The 17,946-nt window shown below is 45.1% G+C and overlaps 1 protein-coding gene across 1 annotated transcript in view; it reads right to left on the reverse strand.

The window, feature by feature from the left end:
* LOC135399071 (sushi, von Willebrand factor type A, EGF and pentraxin domain-containing protein 1-like) overlaps positions 1-17,946 on the reverse strand; it is a 63,689-nt gene that overhangs the window by 27,269 nt on the left and 18,474 nt on the right. The window lies entirely within an intron of this gene.

Here is a 17,946-nt window from a genome sequence, read left to right on the forward strand (position 1 = left end):
AGGGCGATGCCATCGGAGTTCTTCACGTGCCACACGTCAAACGCGGAGGGGCCGCTAACGGAAATGACGTTGAAGCGTCGGTTGGCCTTCCGAATAAGGCACCATGTTGTAGAAGTAACCTAAGATGCGTTCGTCTGTCTAAATGAGGCAAGGCTGTGCTTGAAAGCCGAGATGACTGAGATGAGAAAAGACTGCGAGGTGGTGGGTTGAAATCCCATTACACTGCATGATGCTTCCCCTTCCTTTGACGCTTTCGAGAGGGATGTCGACACAGAGCCTCTTGAAGTCGGCCCAGGAAGCATACCATAATACCGCACCATTTCATTCTTGCCGTCCTCTCTCCACGTGCACGTCTATACTGTTTATCCTCGCTCACGGTGCAAACGCAGAATACAAAAAAAGAAAAAAGTGTCGTTACTTTTAGATGCCGTCTACATTCACCGCATTATTGTGAGCCATTTTAAGTGAGCTTTGTCCGTGTAATAAAATGCATTTGTCTTACGCACATACCCAAGCCACAGTCCCCTCTTAACTGTACCTTCTGTAGTATAAACCCACTCCCTCAACCCCATACGATCATACCTGCACGTACCACGCAATCTTAATGAAGAACATCTGCGAGCCTTGAGGAGGCCACGTCTCCTATCACCCCACTGACAAAACCTTTAGCGAGGCACCATTCTGGAACCGAAACAGACCATGAAGTTGGTAGAGTGCGGCAAAACAAAGGACTCTAAAAGAGGGGACCGTCGTCTATGTATTAAGGCATCGGTGATGCGCGTCACTGAGGTCCGTTTTTCCGCTCCTTTGATTCTGAATGTGTTTGGGTTACGGGACCCTGTTTCCTATACGAGCCACTGGTGCGAGGGGCGTGTTGTTCGTTATTTAGCTCGTTAGTACAGAGCTATATCGTGAAGGCTGCCAAGGGTACTGACCTCTCTGTCTTCGGGGGTCCTGTGGGAAAACCGTTGGTACCGGGATGGATGAGATGCGTGTTCGGTTGCGGGTGGGACATGCAAGAATGAACTAGAGGGGCAGTAGGGAGGAAATGGTGTCTATAAGGTGCTGCGTGACAATATAGTACCGTTCTCGACCGCCAGTAGCGTTTAACGTCCGTGTTTTGTGATCGTGCGGAGGACCAGCTTCACGGTGTTTGCGTTCCAGAGGCATGGTAGACTTCCCTCCTCTCAGCCGTTCAGCAGGATAACTTATGGTTCTAACGAGGGCGTGCATGAAATGTTATGTTAATCTCGACTGCGTTCTTATGTAAAAAAAAGTCATTGTTTTAGAAACACATTACGTTAGGAAGAAGCAAGAGAGAAAGTCTCGTTTGCCATGTTCACGCAAACAGCGATGCTTTCACGTTTATCTTCGTGAAACCGGCAGATCACCAGTGGGTCATGTAGATAACAGGCTTGCGGAATACCAAATAATTATACCTGATTAATAGTGACAGACGGGGTGTAGCGGTCGCTAAGGCTTTGTACGGAAGAGCTGACTCAAGAACGGATCCGAAAAAGACTCGATGCCGCAGAGACTCCGCTTTTCTGTATGTTTCACGGCGTCTTTGCATATCTATATTTTCTATGAATATTTTAATTTGCATGCAGTACACGATGTATCTCAGTGATTTACTAGAAAACCTGATACGGTACTGATTGGGTTAAGGAAAAATTCGAAATTCAAGGAACGTTCTACACACACGCCCGTTGTTCACTCAGGTGAAGTTGCCGACTCGCTGTTGACTTGGTCACGTGCTCTTGTAAGTCAGTCTATAGGTCGTGATCCCTTTCTATTCTGAACGGCAGATAAAGCTCTAGATTGTGGCCGTTCTCAATACGGTTCCACCCTAAAACTGGTTCCTCTGCGTCCTGAGATGGGATTTTGTTTCGCGCACGCGAAATTTTGGTTTGTCTCTTCGAGACTCGTTTCAGAAGAATGGGAGGCGGGGGTGTAACTTAAAGAGATCCCGGCATGAGCGGGTTGGCTGGCTCACCCATGATTAGCATTATGTGTCGCATCCTGTGCCAGATTACTGAGCAATGAAACGTGCCACACTCCTTGTAGTCGCACGAGCGATATTGTTACGGAATATTCTAGTGGGAGAAAAAGCGGAACACTGCTCACGGAGCCGAATTCCGCCCCGTGTTAAGTTGAGCATTCACACTGTGACGGAATATCAGTACTAATAATATCAGTACTAGTAATATCAGGCGTACTGCACACTTAGCAGACGACACTTGGCAGAAGACACTTAGCAGAAGACACTTAGCAGAAGACACTTAGCAGACGACACTTAGCAGAAGACACTTAGCAGAAGACACCGTCAGCGTCTTTTCCTGTCGTCTGCTGCGAAATATCTTGTGACCGTGTCTCAGGATATCCCCCACGTTTAGCAGTGTAGGTGAAGACAAACGAAAGAACGAACTGTTTTCTTCGACGGTCTCAGTTTTTATATCACCCACTGATATCTGTTGGATGGAACAAACTACATGGAGAATAAAATACCTATGTCACGCTCCCGTATGTTGCCGCGTCGCTGTGCGGTTTTCGAAGTGAAACTTCAAATGTTCGCGGATGACTGACACCAAACGTGGCATCATTTCTAGGTGAGACAGTACAGCTTTTGCTTTGTGCGTTAAAGTCTTCCTTTCACTGAACACTTTTTTACTACTGCTATGCTAGCGCTGCGAAGCAACTGGCGTACAGACGTAGAGACAGATGGAAAAAGGACTGCAGTGGGGATGGGGGGGGGGGTTGTATGCTTCCTGGGCTGACTTCAGGGGAAACAGTGCCGACATTCGCCTGGAAAGTCTGCAGAAAAGAGAGGGAAAACCTCGGGAGTCGAACCCGCGTCACCTCCGAGGCTCGGCGTGGATAGCCATCATCCCAGCCGCCATGCGTCTGCGCATATGAATAACCTACTGAAATTTTAAATAGCAGAAACCTCGATAAGCTGCGCTCTTAAAAATGAACTTCACCGCATAGCAAGCTCCTAGCCAACCATCATCTCGAATGGTATCGTTATCTGCCCTGATTTGTTGAAAGCGGTATGCGTACGCCTTTTTTGTGACACCCATGTCATTCATAATTGTCACAAAAAAGGCGTACGCCTCCCGCTTTCAACAAATCAGGGCATATAACGATATCATTCGAGATCATGGTTGGCTAGGAGCGTGCTATGCGGTGAAGTTCATTTCTAAGATTGTGTGTCACGTCGGCCATATCTCAGCTTCTCCCATGCGAAAAGGAGCAAAAAATACATATGTATGCATATTGCGCACGAAGATTTTTTTGCCATCGCACGTCTGTCAGCGCCCTCTGGCCAACTGACCTGACACGATCCCCTCCGTCACGTGATCCATCACTCGTGAGTTATGGCAGCCGATGCGGAAGGAAAGATGACATTCGTTGTATGTGACCGCTTATGCCTCTTGCTGCAATATGCCCATTTATCCTCCTCACGCAACAGTGCATCCCATATATTCGGTAGACAGCTTTTGCAAGGTAGACAGATCGCCAGGTGTCGTGAGGTGGGAACCAGAAACGAAAGCAGACGATAACGCGTCGTCTGCTATTTATTTGCGAGAGTTCGCGACGCGATATATTTTGGCGCCGCCATCGGAATACGAAATGACGCGTCTTATTTGAGTGTCTTGCTTCTTGTCTTTGTTAGTTTTTTTTCTGTTCCTCCCGATCGTGCGCTTCTGCGGACGTTTCCAGGTTTGCGCTCCTCTTCGTTTCTGTGCCCTCTGGGGCGCTTAAAGTATTTCTTCGTTAGCTCTTTCTTACGAAGCAGACCCCGACGATTACACAAATACCTGTATAAGAACCACACAATCTTCGCATTTTCTTCATAAAATGGCCTCGTACACGATATCAATCAGTAATCCAGGTAATCCCGAGCTTGGGATACGCGCAGCCGTCGTTAAAGCACGGAGCGTTTTATTCTGGTTTGGACTCGTTCCCAACGTGGTTGCCAAAGATAATTTCACAATTTGAAGCCCAGGTATATCACGTTCCGGTTGACAGGCTAAAACTGGGCAGCAATTATCAATGATAACAATACTCTACACTGCGAGCTCCTTTCATTCATGTGTTCTCCAAATCATATACCGGAACGCCTTGAACGATGTCATAAATTTACAAAGCAACGATTCCTTTCACCCACGCATAACTCGTTTCCTTATTTCTCTCTCTTTTTTTTTTTTCTTGCTGCGGACAGTGTTACAATCGAACAGGACGCGATTTGTTTTTCCCTATGTAGAGAACCGCATGCCCATCGTTATGCGATCGCTCTGGGTACAATTGAGGCCAGGGCCGCATGACCCCCCACGCCGTTGTTGTGGCTGGACAATGATTCCGCCATGGGGACCACTTTGTGTTCCCCGCCAGACCAGCTGATTATACTCTCGTTGAGCAGATTGCGTCGTTCTCGCGATGTTGTTTCGTATGTGATACAGGTTATGTAATGTACGTTTGTAAGATGGCGTGCCTGTATTGTGACGGAAGGGGGTTTCGGGGGTGCGGATTGCACCAGGAGGATGGTGAAGGAACGAGTGCATTCGTTTTCAAGAGGATGTTCACACTTGTAGGGTAAGATCTGGACCACATTAGACGGGATTTAGTGAGGCGGGAGATCAATTTAGGGTTGGCTGATCAGCGTCTTTAATAGCTGAGTTGATAATAATATAGAATAAGAGTAATATCTCAGGTTAGAAGGAGTAACGCGTTACAATGCTGTGCCTATATTCCATCGCCTCACCGCAGCGCCAGCTTCCCTCGCTGTATAACAACCCTTGTCTCGAAACAATTTGTCTTAGTTATCACTGAATTCCGTCATCAAACAACAACAACAACAACAACAAATTTGTTTATAGATGATGAATGGGGAATTTCATCGCAGGGGCGATACTCTCCTCGAGTTCTGGTGGTGATGCGGGGAATGAAATAATGAGCCCCTTCACAGTAAGGATCGAATTAGTCCTGTGGTGTCCAAAAAGATCAAAAGAGTTTTGAGGGCCGAGCGTTGGTGGGCTGGATTTTGGCCAGGGACCAAGCAGCGTTGCGAAAGATTTTGCAATTTGCGCGCGAGAGAGAGCAATTTTGCAGGTTGTCATTTGCCCTTGGATTGCTATAGTCTCGTGAAACCTTTTTTTATCTTTTAGGGCAGAAAAAAAGATAAAGAGTAATGAGGGTGAGATGGGAGGGGTGCGGCATTGACGAAAGAGATGACACAAGTCTTGAGGTCACAGGCTGTGCATGAGACCTGTATCGCAGAGGAATGCCAGAACTGCTTGGGTCGCAGAACGCTGTGCAAGATGTCGTAGAGGGCCTTCTTTCGCGTTTCTTTTTTCTTTTATTTTCTGATTATTTGCTCGCGGAACAGCAAACACCGTTTGGCCGACCTCTCCTCCTCTGTATGAACATGCGCATTGTAATAGTGAAGCGGATAACGTACTCGAATCTGTACCGCATAAATATGGTTGCCGTTTCAATTGGAGGCATGCTGAGAGTCGATTCGAAGACCACGACGGCCTATGTAACATGACGTCATTCTGTTTCCTCGACAGGCAGGGCGCGTCACGCATGACTTCTCTCAATACGAGACAAAGTGTATACAAATCATTAAGCGAGTGCTTGTCGTCGCAGACTGTTCGCAAACAGTTGTCTGACTCTCTGCCGTTATAACTCTACAAAAATTACAGCCAACAGTCAATCTTCATTCTTCATGCGTTTTATGATCCGCGTTGCGCCATTATTTTGTGCTTTCTTATACTATGCAGTATATCTATAAAACTGTCAGCGAAGCAGGGGTTTTCAATTGCGCCGTTATATTTTAATGCGTGCCTTAATATAATAAACTTTTTTTATGAGCTATCAAACAGCCTCAAAGAGTGGACCTTAATTGGACAGTTAAAATGGGGTTCGTCCACGGAGGAACATAAAGAGCATCTGGATTATGGGATTATGTGGTATGGCCACGGATATCGGTTCGCTTTACGGGTAGGAAATTTATCAAAATTCTTCGTAATGTTTTTATTTTTATTTTTCGTTTCAGTGTTGATCATTCTGTTTTGTTCGCTCCACAAGTCTTTGCCGATGGTCGTAGAACCACAGTAGAAAAAAGATAGACTATGTTATTCGCCAATAATAATAACAGTAATAAATCAGGGTCTTACGGGGACAAAGGACGGACAGATGGATGGATGGATGGTTACTGTGGGCTTTCTTCTTTGGAAAGGGCAGTAGCTTGCGCCACCTACCCTAGAATTGACACATTACTGAGATTGAAATTACTTCAGATGATCAGAAGTATTCACACTGCCGGTGTTTGAGTTAGAATTAACGACATTATTCCTATGCCACCAATCATTTAGTCAGCCTCTTGTATTTCGTATTTTACGTACAAATTATGTACTTTTGTATTTTGACAACGATGATCATGAGCTACGCCACATGGTGGTGGATTCGAGAACCAATTTTGCCCACTTGGGGTATGCGGCGCCGTATTTGCGAGCAAGCACCTTGCAGAGGAACGTCGCGCTTACGTCACAGCGGGGCGGAGCAGGGGCAATTCAGTACAGAACAATCGTTGACTGGGTTCGAACTCGTAACCATTTGCGCACACGCTGCAAACTGATCCGCCATAGTGGTTTCTGCGGCCTTGTGGTCTCTTAGAACCGCTTTACCTGCGGCGATCTTTTATATTGTTTTGAGAAATGTATCGAAAGAAAATCAACGTAAGTGATGGATGATTCATTGGTGATCATACACGACGCATAGACTTTCGACGAAAGGATGGAGGGAAAAAATTTCCATCTGTGCGCCAGATGTTTCTGACAGCAACCACATTTACGGAGGTCCGAACTGTTGTAGAGGGGTCAAGCAAAATGCTCGTGTTTGTCCCACATGAATTTCGTGTACAGTGTACACCCTGAAGAAAGAAAAAGCAAGCAAACAAACCAAAACGCGACTTTTGTCATGTTGAGGAGTATAGATGCATTGGGAGGACTGTCACATAGTTGGGGGGGGGGGGACTATTTCTAGTGCAGCGGAGTAAATTTTAAGGGTAGGGGACCAAACTAGAGAATAATTGCAATCTAACGTACTAGAGCAGTGTTTCTCAAACTGCGGGTCATGACCCCCAAATGGGTCATGAGCCTTTTTCTGGGGGTCATGGAGGGAGCAGGCAGAGGGTCCAAGCAGACATTCGATATGCCTTGAGCCACACAGACCAACATATTGATTTGCTTGTATCAAGAAAGCAAATACATCCTTCTCATTAAAGTACACGATTATATTTATCCGTGTTAAAAAAACATTAATGCACATTTTTGGTAGCTCTCTCTCTGGTTAATGTCATTTAAATAAATTACGACGTTAATGCATCTGCGTCATCGAAAAAAGTAAATTTTCGGAAGGCTTATAAAGGTGGGGGGTCATAGTAGGTTTGGTACTACTCAGAGGGGTCACGTACAGGAAAAAATTTGAGAAACACTGTGTACTAGAAGCTGTAATTGCCCCCTGACTTACTCTTATCTTTCCCTTTAGATTGTACAGTGGCACCATACAGATAAAAGAGGACAGGCTGCCCTATCCTCTTCATGACAAATGGATAACTCTGCATGCGCAATAATATACGAGCTTCGTTTTTCATAGTGAATTCGCTAGGCCGTATCCAACTTTGTCTTTTGCATCACTTTACATGTGGCACTACACACAGACACATTCAGAGGTACGAAGCGTCATCTGTCACGCAGGCCCACCATATACGTTCATGTTTGCAATAACCGAACTTCCATCGTAATAACCGGAGAGGAAACGCGTTTCCGCTTCACTGGGGACGCCAGAAAATGATCACCCTTGGTTTGCCTTTTTATATTTATCATTTCCTTTTTTACTTCGCAGGTTCAAGCGGGTGCTTAGAACGCATCTGCTGCTGGGGACCCCATGCAGATTTACGACCATGGTGATTCTTCGCTGTACGCAGGTAAGTTCTACTACAAGCAACGAAAACTTCGTGCAGCGTACAGATATTTCTTATTTATATATTTTTTTATGAGATATCACGTTTGGGATGTGCGTACAGTATAAACAGTGTGGCTCACAGCGTTGTGCTATATAGTGTGGGCGTAACATGGTTTTTGATGTTTGCCTGGTGTGATTGAAGCTGGTTCAGGTACTTCGTAAGATATTGATTCACGCACAGTTTCGTTGTGTGTACTGTGATGTCGCGGATGATCGTAACCAAACACTAAAATATGTCAGCGACTTCAAAGATGCTTATTGGAACGGGTTTCCTAAGACGTGACCCGTCCTTGATGCCCACCGATCCCTCTGACGACAACAGGGACATCGGCGTGGTTTGGCTTGGTAAACAAAATAAATAAATAGAATGCTGTGTGCAGTTTGGGAAGAAAACAAATAAAGGCTGTAAGCACAAAACGCAAGAAATCGCAATTCGTGGTCACAGCAAATCCACGAACTCGGTGTCTGCACAAACGTCTGATGCAGGACTCCAAAGGGTTCATTGCAGGCCATAGGACATTCATCACGTCGAAATGCTATATCACCTTGTTATTAACAGGAGCGTGCCACCAGAACACCCCTCACCATATTTAGCACAAATTATATTTTAATAGCAAAGTCCTTCCTTCTTTCAAAAAGAACGATTCAAAAGAGGATTTCCTACCGAATTTTGGCACTTTTAAAGTATTTAGAAGTACTCACGAAATACAATTTTTTAAGTATGCCGAATTTGAAACAAATGCTCGGCATTTACTTTTGCCGGCATTTTTCGGCAAATACCGAAGCCGCGAGTCCCTACCACCAAGGTGCTTCGGTCGAACAGGCGGCGAAAAAAAAAGGAAAAGGAAACCGTTCGCGGTCTTTTCCACGCTTGGCTCGAAGGCCAATCTTAGATTCTACTTCTAAGTGCCGTGGGACGAATGTCACGGTTCAATTAGCTCTGCGCATTTCCGTGGTAGCGCACGAGCAATTACAGTCAGAAATTCGACCTATATATAGTTCTTGGTTCTTTCTTCTTGCCCTCTGACGTCATTTCTGTGGTGAAATGAGAAAGGGCTCGCGATATTTACTACCTAAAATTGTTCCGAACAAAATGGTCTCGTTAACGATAGCGATCTGTTACAGCGGGTTGAGAAGCAGCACGGTACAAAAGCTAGCACCGCGCGTACTGCACACTGTCGGTTTGCGTGCACATTTGACTTTGGTCGTTACTTGATGAACGTATGACCGTACTTATGACAGAATGGCACGTACTGTACCGTCCAGTCCACCCAGAGTTGCTGGTAGCAAAGTACCTTTGTCATCCGTCCTGCTACGTACTTTTAAAGACCTACACATCCATCTGCTCGTCCTAAAGGTAATAAAGAAGTAATAATAAGGCTAAAATGGAGCTCGAAAATTAGTTACTCAGGAATATTACGAGAGTTGCTAGAGTTCGAGCGAGGCAACGGCCGGTTGCACAAGAAAACTCGCAGGATTCCAAGCAAACGTCACGAATGCAACATAAAGGAACAAACGTAATGAAGACGCACACCAACGGAAAATTGAAATAAGTGAAAGAAAAAGAACATTAATGTAAAACCATCCGGTAATATGTCTGGACCATATATATCGCGTCGTGAAAAAAATTCCATCCTCCGTTTTTTTTCTCGGAATTTCTCTTCACCGAACCTCGACACACAGACACCACCCGCGATGTATATATCCCGCGACATCACGTGATCGATACACGCTGATTGGTCTTTCCGCCCCACCACCGACGCCATTAAGTATTAATGGCGGCGCACTGACTCACTCCCGATTCCGTCCACGACGCTCATAACGCTTGATGTGTGTTTCCAGGTTTCTCCGATATGGTTCTCCTCACATATCACGAAAGACTGTCCCCTTTAGCGTGCGCACGGATATTTCGTCCAGACCAATAAAGGAAGCTGTGTCTATGGGATACCTGAGTCCGGAAGTCGATGCGGCGGGGCGTTGTCACGGGTTTCCGCTAGTGGCGTGTTAGCGATGCTGAACGGGCGTCTTACGGGCACGGTGAAAGGTGCGGTTGTCTTTTCACCGACTTGCTTGACTGACGTTTGTCGTGACGACCTCCGGTCAAGCATAGGGGTTTCTCGTGGCTCGGAGCGGAATAAGTTGCGCGTCTAGTCTTTGCTGAGCAGAAGGAAATCACTGAGAGTCGTTGTTGCGGACGGTGTCTATGGCATTAAGAGGTTGCTAGGCAACCATCGTTCCGAATGTAATCATTTTCTCTTCAGATTTGTTGAAAACGAGGGGCGTACGACTTTTTGTGACACTTACGCTGTTATGTTAATTGTCACAAAGAGGTGTACGCCACGCGCTTTCCACGCTTTCATCAAATTAAGGGAGAGAACGTTGTCAGGGTAATGGTTGGTTAGGAGCGTGCTATGCGGTGGAAGCCTGTTTTTAGAGCGTATCCGCGCATGTAAGATCCGCATCCGCGCACGCTGAAATATAGGTGTATCCGCATTGTGCGGATATTGAGTATATCCGCACATCTGCGGTCATTAGAGCGCAATGCAAGGGATGACACACTTCGACATCGTTTTGGATTCACTGCGTTTTCTTAATGGTGGCTCCACTTATGGGGGACGTTGGCTGAGACAGTCATGCTTACTTGCGGATATCCGCTTGCACTACAGAACGGCTCGGTTTTATCCGCATTTTATTCGCGCAGATTTCAAACCGTAAAAAAAAATCCATCCTCACATAAGGATGTCACGCGGATCTGCGGCTATAACCGCATCCGCGCACGCCTCCAACCATATGCCGTCACGAAGCGGATTAACCGTCCAGCACTCGCTCTTCGCCACTTCCTCATTTCAGTTTCAAGCAGCCCTTGTTCTTTTGTTCGAGACGAACCGTTTTCACTGGAGCAGCACGGGATACATTTACTCCACTGCCCGCCAGGGGATGTTTCTCAATCCAGGAAGACACAGGCTGCCGGGATGTGTCTCGTAATGGACCGCAAGTTACCATAGTGCATATTGTGTCGTCGTTAAAGTGATTGCGTGATGACCATGGTCGCATAAGACGGGGGTTGATATAGGGGCCATGTGTTGGTTCTATTACGTAACCTGAGGATCCTTGACACCTGGACAGTACGATGTTTCGGGTCTCATACGGAGCAAACGACACGTTGAATCCCGCCTCGAACAGAATGAGAGGGAAGTTGATATTTCCCTTGTCACAGCAGATGTGCCACATTCTTTCATGAATATCGACCGTGTCTGCCGCACAGTCTATAATGACGTACTCCGGGCTCAGCTCTCAAACACGTTTCAGGCGCGACCCTCGACGTCCCTAACAATGCAGAAAGAGCGCGGCTGAAGATAGACAAGCCTCGTATACCGTGCATTGGCATGTTTTCCATTCGTTTCCCGAGGCAGCCTATACATGTACCAGAATTCTCCTAATATCACATTGATACAGTTTCCCGATGTTTGCTTTATATTCTCGATGTTTTGTTTTGCTCTCCTTGTTTTGGTTTTTATTTTGCTTCTGCCATGTTAGAACTGCCATTGATCTTGTTGGTGCACCTTCCGGTAGACGTCACGGTTGTCGATGGGCACCTTTCAAAATAAATTATTACTATTACCATTATTGTATTACTGTGCAACTATAATCTGTTGTGCTCACCTAGACGCCCGAACCATCTGACATTGATTTTTTTTTTTTTTTTCGATGGCCAGTACGGCACTAGGCGACTGCATTGCGAGCATTGGAGCGTTCCGTCGAAGAAACTCACTTGCTAGACACCTTGCGACTTTTATGTGTATGCGACGCACATGTTTTCCACTGGCGATTCTCATCAGTTGAATTCCCTCTCTTTCACAAGCGGCTTGGCCGTGCTAAGGAAGGGGAGGAGGTGGGTTCGAATCCCACCACTGGCGGTGCTGTCTGAGCTTTTTCGTGTTTTTTGGGACACTTTCGAGCGAATGTCGGCCTAGAACGCACACTAACACTCCCCCCCCCCGTTGTCCCCCACACCTTCCTCACCTTCCTGGTGTCTTCTCTCCATTTGTCCACGTCTGGTCTCCACCCATTACAGTTGCTTCGCGACGCTTACACACACACACACATACATAGAACTCCCTCTTCCGCCGCTCTGTACTTCCATTCCTTCCGGTTCTTTTATTTCTTCTTATTTTCACTCTGACTTTCTTCTCATTAGCTAATCTATATATAGTGTAAGGGTGCCGGGGTATACAGTCAGCTCGAGCGTGTCGCGAGTCACGCTTCCATTTTTTTTCTTGTTCCCATCATCATCATCATCATCATCATCGTCATCATCATTTATTACAACTGCCCATGATTTGCCGTAGCATTAAAAACGGGAACAGAGCATATATATATATATGGACCTCGCCGTAAACTCACCCTGTCATTTGTCAAGGCTAGATACTCGTTCGAAAGCGCGTCCTCCGGTCGGCAGCCCAAATCGAAGACAAATCACTGCCCGATACCGGAGCAGATGACCTCCTTTCTCTAGACGCGAGAAACAGTATAAAATGAGGAGAGCGAGTAAATTATGCACGAGATTTGATGCGCGATAAAGAAAATTGATAAAACAACAGAGTAAAACGGGCAAGCTGTGGCAGGTGCATGCTGGCTCCAGCTGTACACTTTGGGGACATTCAATATGCAAAGTAGAGTGGATAAAATGCATTAAAGATGGCCCAGTTTCACGAGGGTTTTCGCACCGCGGTTGAGGACCCATGCGAGTGCGATGAAATGGTTCTGCAAAATGGGGGTTCCCGACGTTGAAGATCTCATCAAATGTAATCTTCGTAAACATTTTGTGACACGCGCCATCTCGTTTGCAGGCTCATACATGCATTAACTACCTATAGTTCATGCTTTTTGTTTGTTGGACGTACACTCTTAAAAATGAACTTCACCGCATAGCACGCTCCTAGCCAACAATACTCAATACTCTCAACACTACTCAACAATAAACTCGAATGATATCGCAATATGCCCTGATTTGTTCAAAACTGTAGGCGTACGCCTTTTTTGTGACACTTATGCTGTTCATAATTGTCACAAAAAAGGCGTACTCCTCCCGTTTTCAACAAATCAGGGCAGATAACGATATCTCGAGATGATGGTTGGCTAGGAGCGTGCTATGCGGTGAAGTTCATTTTTAAGAGTGTAGTTCAATGAGAACATATCATATTATAGGTAGGGTACTTTTGTTTGTTTTGGGTTTGTTTGTTTGTTGTTTTGTTTTGGGAGTAGCAGAACTAGTCAGGAGACAAGTTCAATTTCTCCCTGGTTTTCTTTTAAATAATCAATCAATCAATCAATCAATCAGGTAGGGTTCCGCGTTTTCGGCTTTAGCCGAAAAACACCGAATACTAATGAATGTCCGAGGACGATTAGGGCGACAGAGAGAGCATTCTCGATGTCACGCGTGGTATAAACCGCAAAAAGCGTGCAGCGATTTGCGACAAGAACCTGGGCAAGTATGCCTGCACCTATATTGCTCTTCTTTGATTTAGGTACCACCACTTCGCTGTGAAGCAATAAAGTTTTCCTTTTGTGACGTCTCCGAGGGGCTAATTTTGTATTGGTTTCTGGTCTTAAGGCTGCGCTGAAGCGCACAGTTTTGAAATTACGTTACGATTTATATTCGCTGATGACTGCAGGGTAAACCATGTACACGGCAGAAAAATCACCGAAAAACGCCGATTTCATGAAAATAAATAAACACCAAAAAACATACGCTAACTAAAATAAAAACCGAAAGCGCGAAATAATTGACGAATAATAAATGAAGCGAAAGAAGGCAGACCGCTCGTCTACTCATTATTTCCGACCACCTCGAATAAATAAAGTATAAAGATAGTCGGAAAACGACGCAATTTTTCATAGGTGCCTGCGCACACGAAACAGAGATGTGCAACCTCACGCTTCAGTAGATCTGAGGGATAGTTATTTTTGGAGAGTATTTAACGTGCGTGCTATTTCCGTACCTGAGAAAGTGAAAAGGAAGCTCTTATGGGGCAGATAAAATGACATCAACGAAGGCAGGCTGGTGACTAAAGAACGTTCCAACGAGAAAAGCTTGAGGCTCGGCGTAAACTGGAATAGACGACATTTGTGGTCTAGGTTTTTCTCATCTACCAGACGTGCCTCCGTTTGCGCCCCGTGGTCTGTGACGTACCCTCGTACACTCTTAAAACTGAACTTCACCGCATAGCACGCTCCTAGCCAACCATAATCTCGAATGATATCGTTATCTGCCCTGATTTGCTGAAAACGGGAGGCGTACGCCTTTTTTGTGACACTTATGCTGTTCATAATTGTCACAAAAAAGGCGTACGCCTCCCGTTTTGAACACATCAGGGCAGATAACGATATCATTTGAGATGATGGTTGGCTAGGAGCGTGCTATGTGGTGAAGTTCATTTTTAAGAGTGTGGACGAGCACAGGAAAAAGACAGATGGCGGCCGTGGTGGTGGTGGTGCTATTTACCGAACCGTTTTCTTCCTTAACGTTTTCTAACCGTTTTCTTCCTTCCTTCCTTCCTTTTTCGCGGCATGCTATTGATGGGGGTTCAGGAAATCGAGCTCCACAGAGTGCTGCGACGACGTTAGGACTATATAAGAGATTCTGAGGAAAGAAAAAGTCAACCCGCTGCACAAGCAAGCGTATATCTAGTATATATCCAGCGAAAACCAGTTTCCACTTTATCTTCTTCCTGACCAAACGAGACGTCCGTAAATAAACACCAAGTAGGAAGATCATAAACGAAGACTGGTAAAACCGTGTAATTATAGAGAGAAAATATCTCAGTTCTATTTTTTTCCCTCTTTTTTTTTTAATCATTCATCCATCCAACCATCTCTGCAGCCGTATACAGCTTCGCAAACGGACGAAGCGTCGAAAATTAAGCATCTTTTAGCGTCAACAGCAGTGAAATGGAGAGGCACAACGTCCTCTCGTATATGTTGACGGTTGCGATGTCGATCTCGCGTGGTTTGCGCGCGACTGACCTGCCTTATGCAGCACCAGCTGGTGCGACCGATCCTGGAGATCCAATACGGAAGGAAGAAGCATCGATCCTCCGGTCATTGCTTCCGTCCGGTTCTCTGTGGTCGATCATAATATTATTACTCTCGTGATCTATCTCACGTTCTATCGATATTGCTTTCGCTGTTCCCCTTTGCCTATGTGGTAATTGGAGCATTCGGAAGCGACAAACGAAAGGGAGAAATACCTCGTATTTTCTTTTATTGATTGCGGGATATCTACTTGAGATTTATTATCTATCGTTATTGCTATTATCTCGTTGTTTAGGTAACTTTGGTTATTTGTAGATATCTCCTTTTAGCTATTCAGCATTTTAGTCACTGAAATCCTTATATACAGGGTGGTCCACGAGAGGGCGTCATTAAATTCCTAAAAATAGATTTCACTCGAGAAAATTATGAAACACATGCAGACTTTTGCTACGGATTGAGTCCGTTTGCATTCGAGTCACGTGTTAATTAAGCTAATTTTGTTAATTGAACTCGCAAATTAGCCAAGCAAAGGTAGCATCTTGCTGCATTACTTCGGAAGCCTATCGCCATAGCGCCACTATATTCCATTCAAAATCTCTGGGTTCTTCGCAAGATTTATCCCCATTACTCCTCGTTGATCATCTCGAAAATAAAGTTGCTGTTGTTGTTATTTCTGCAAAAATTTGACAGCCGAAAATCCGTCGCTGGGCGAAGTATATGCTCAGTGAAATCTGCGGTGGCGCCCCTGTCCCCACTCTTTCCTGCTGTCCTCTCTCCATCTGTCCACATCCATAGCCATCCACAATTGCTTCACGGCGTGAACGCGATTTTGACTGGAATAGTGTACTATGGCGATAGGCTTCCGAATTCATGCAGAAAAATGCTGCCTTCGCTTGGCTAATTTGCGAGTTTAACTAGTAGCTAGCAATAGTTTAATAAGTTAGCTTAATTACTGCGTGACACGAACGCAAACGGACCCAACGTGTGCCAATTAAAAATCTGTATGAGCGATGGTAATGTGATAAAGTAAAAAAATGGGATGTATGAATGTATTACGAGTAGTTTCACAATTTTCTGAAGTAAAACGTATTTTTATGGGGGGGAATTTATTGTGAGAAAAAGAGAAAAGGAAAGATAAAAGGGGAAAGGTCAGCCATGCAGCACGCAAACTTCCTATTCCCCAAACAAAAAACAAAAAATAAAAATAAATAATATTTATTATTTTGACATTTTATAACGTTATTTTAACATTATATATTTTTAGGGATTTAATGACATATTCTCGTGGAATGCTCCGTGTGTGACATAATTGAAACGTGTATCTTCTCTTGATGATGATGATGATTGATTGATGACGTGTATCTTTTTCTCGTCGAACACCTTGGTTCTATGGTTCCTATCAGACGCTGGTCTGGGCTATCTATAATGTTGAGGTTTCGGTTATGGATATATGGTGGTAACTACAAAATAGTGTTAGCAAAACGAAGGTTACGAGTTGGCTAAATAATCGTTTACCTGGGTGCCTCTCTTTTCTTTCTGTCATAATGCTGTCATAGTGTTGTCAGAACAGGTATTAAAGGGTGCGTTATAAAATTTAGCAGAAATATGAAGCAACAACAACAAATAAATCGTGACTATGAAATGGGATGATTCACCGCTGCAGAGCAGTACACTACCCCATTACACGCGAAACATTAGATGTGATACATGAGCAATTGAGCTGACCTCCACTGGCTGCGCGACGCAGCATTTTCCATGCAGTGTAAATTTCGTAGGTAGACATCGTTGAAAGTACAAAATACTATAGGACTTTTATTTGTATAGGATTGAGTTCTTTGTCTGACAGGACCGTATATCACAGGGTTCGCCCTCACGGTCCAATTGAATTTTGTATCTTTTACCTGAGACAAATAAACGAAAATCTTGAATCTTGACTAAAAATGCGAGAGCACTAAAAGCTACCATGACGACGAAGCCTGAGGTTGGGCGTCGTGGATCTCTTCCACCAGCCTGCCTGCGTATGTGCTATTTTGTCTGTTCACTAGAAGCGAGTAGGAGGAGTAGAGTTTGCGAGTAGGACAGCAAATCTGCTCTGCCGACTGCTTCAGTGCCTATTCGGAAATTACAACCTGTCCGCTACTCCTACTCCAGCTCTCAAAACAAAAGTACGTATGGCGGATGGGACGAAAATACCCCGAAACACGTTTTCTCAATTCTCCAAACCCATCCGCAAAATCTCGTCCTTCACGTTCTGCACTAAAAACTCAACGAGAGTTATTTTACTTCTCTCCCTTTTACACGTGCTCTCGCTCTAGAATGCGGCCAATTACATCGGAAAGCAGTTTCTTCTTTTAACACAACTAGGACTGCACACACAAAAAAGCAAAACGTTACACGTATCTCCCATCACATGTTCCTCCTCATCATACGAACGCACTCAATTATATTTAGGGAAAAAGATTCTCGTTTTGCGGGCGCATCTTTTCTTGAACACCACTTGAACAAGTCCCTGAGAGCAACGGTACTCAAGATTAGACTCCTCTGGTCCAACGTTTTCCGTTTTCCGCGCAGAAATTAGAGGATTAGCAGCGCGCGCCGCGAGCGCGAGAACTACTTCATGTTTCCTGCCCTGTTTCACTCGCGACACAAATTCAGTGGCGCCTTTTAGATTATTCTAGCATGTGAATGCCCGTTTTAATGGGTCGTTGGCCACAGAAAAAAAAAAAATGTGCGAAGCCTTGACATCTAGGAGGGAAATGGTGAAAGCGCGGGGGGAATGGTAGACGAGAGATATAGGGGTTGTTTTTCACGTGTAAATTTTTCCAGTTCATTCATGGGGGCACCGCAAGTGGGACAAGCGAGTAAGCGACTATGCGTTGT

The sequence above is a fragment of the Ornithodoros turicata genome, chromosome 6 (genome assembly GCF_037126465.1).
Source record: "Ornithodoros turicata isolate Travis chromosome 6, ASM3712646v1, whole genome shotgun sequence".
NCBI lineage: Eukaryota > Metazoa > Arthropoda > Arachnida > Ixodida > Argasidae > Ornithodoros > Ornithodoros turicata.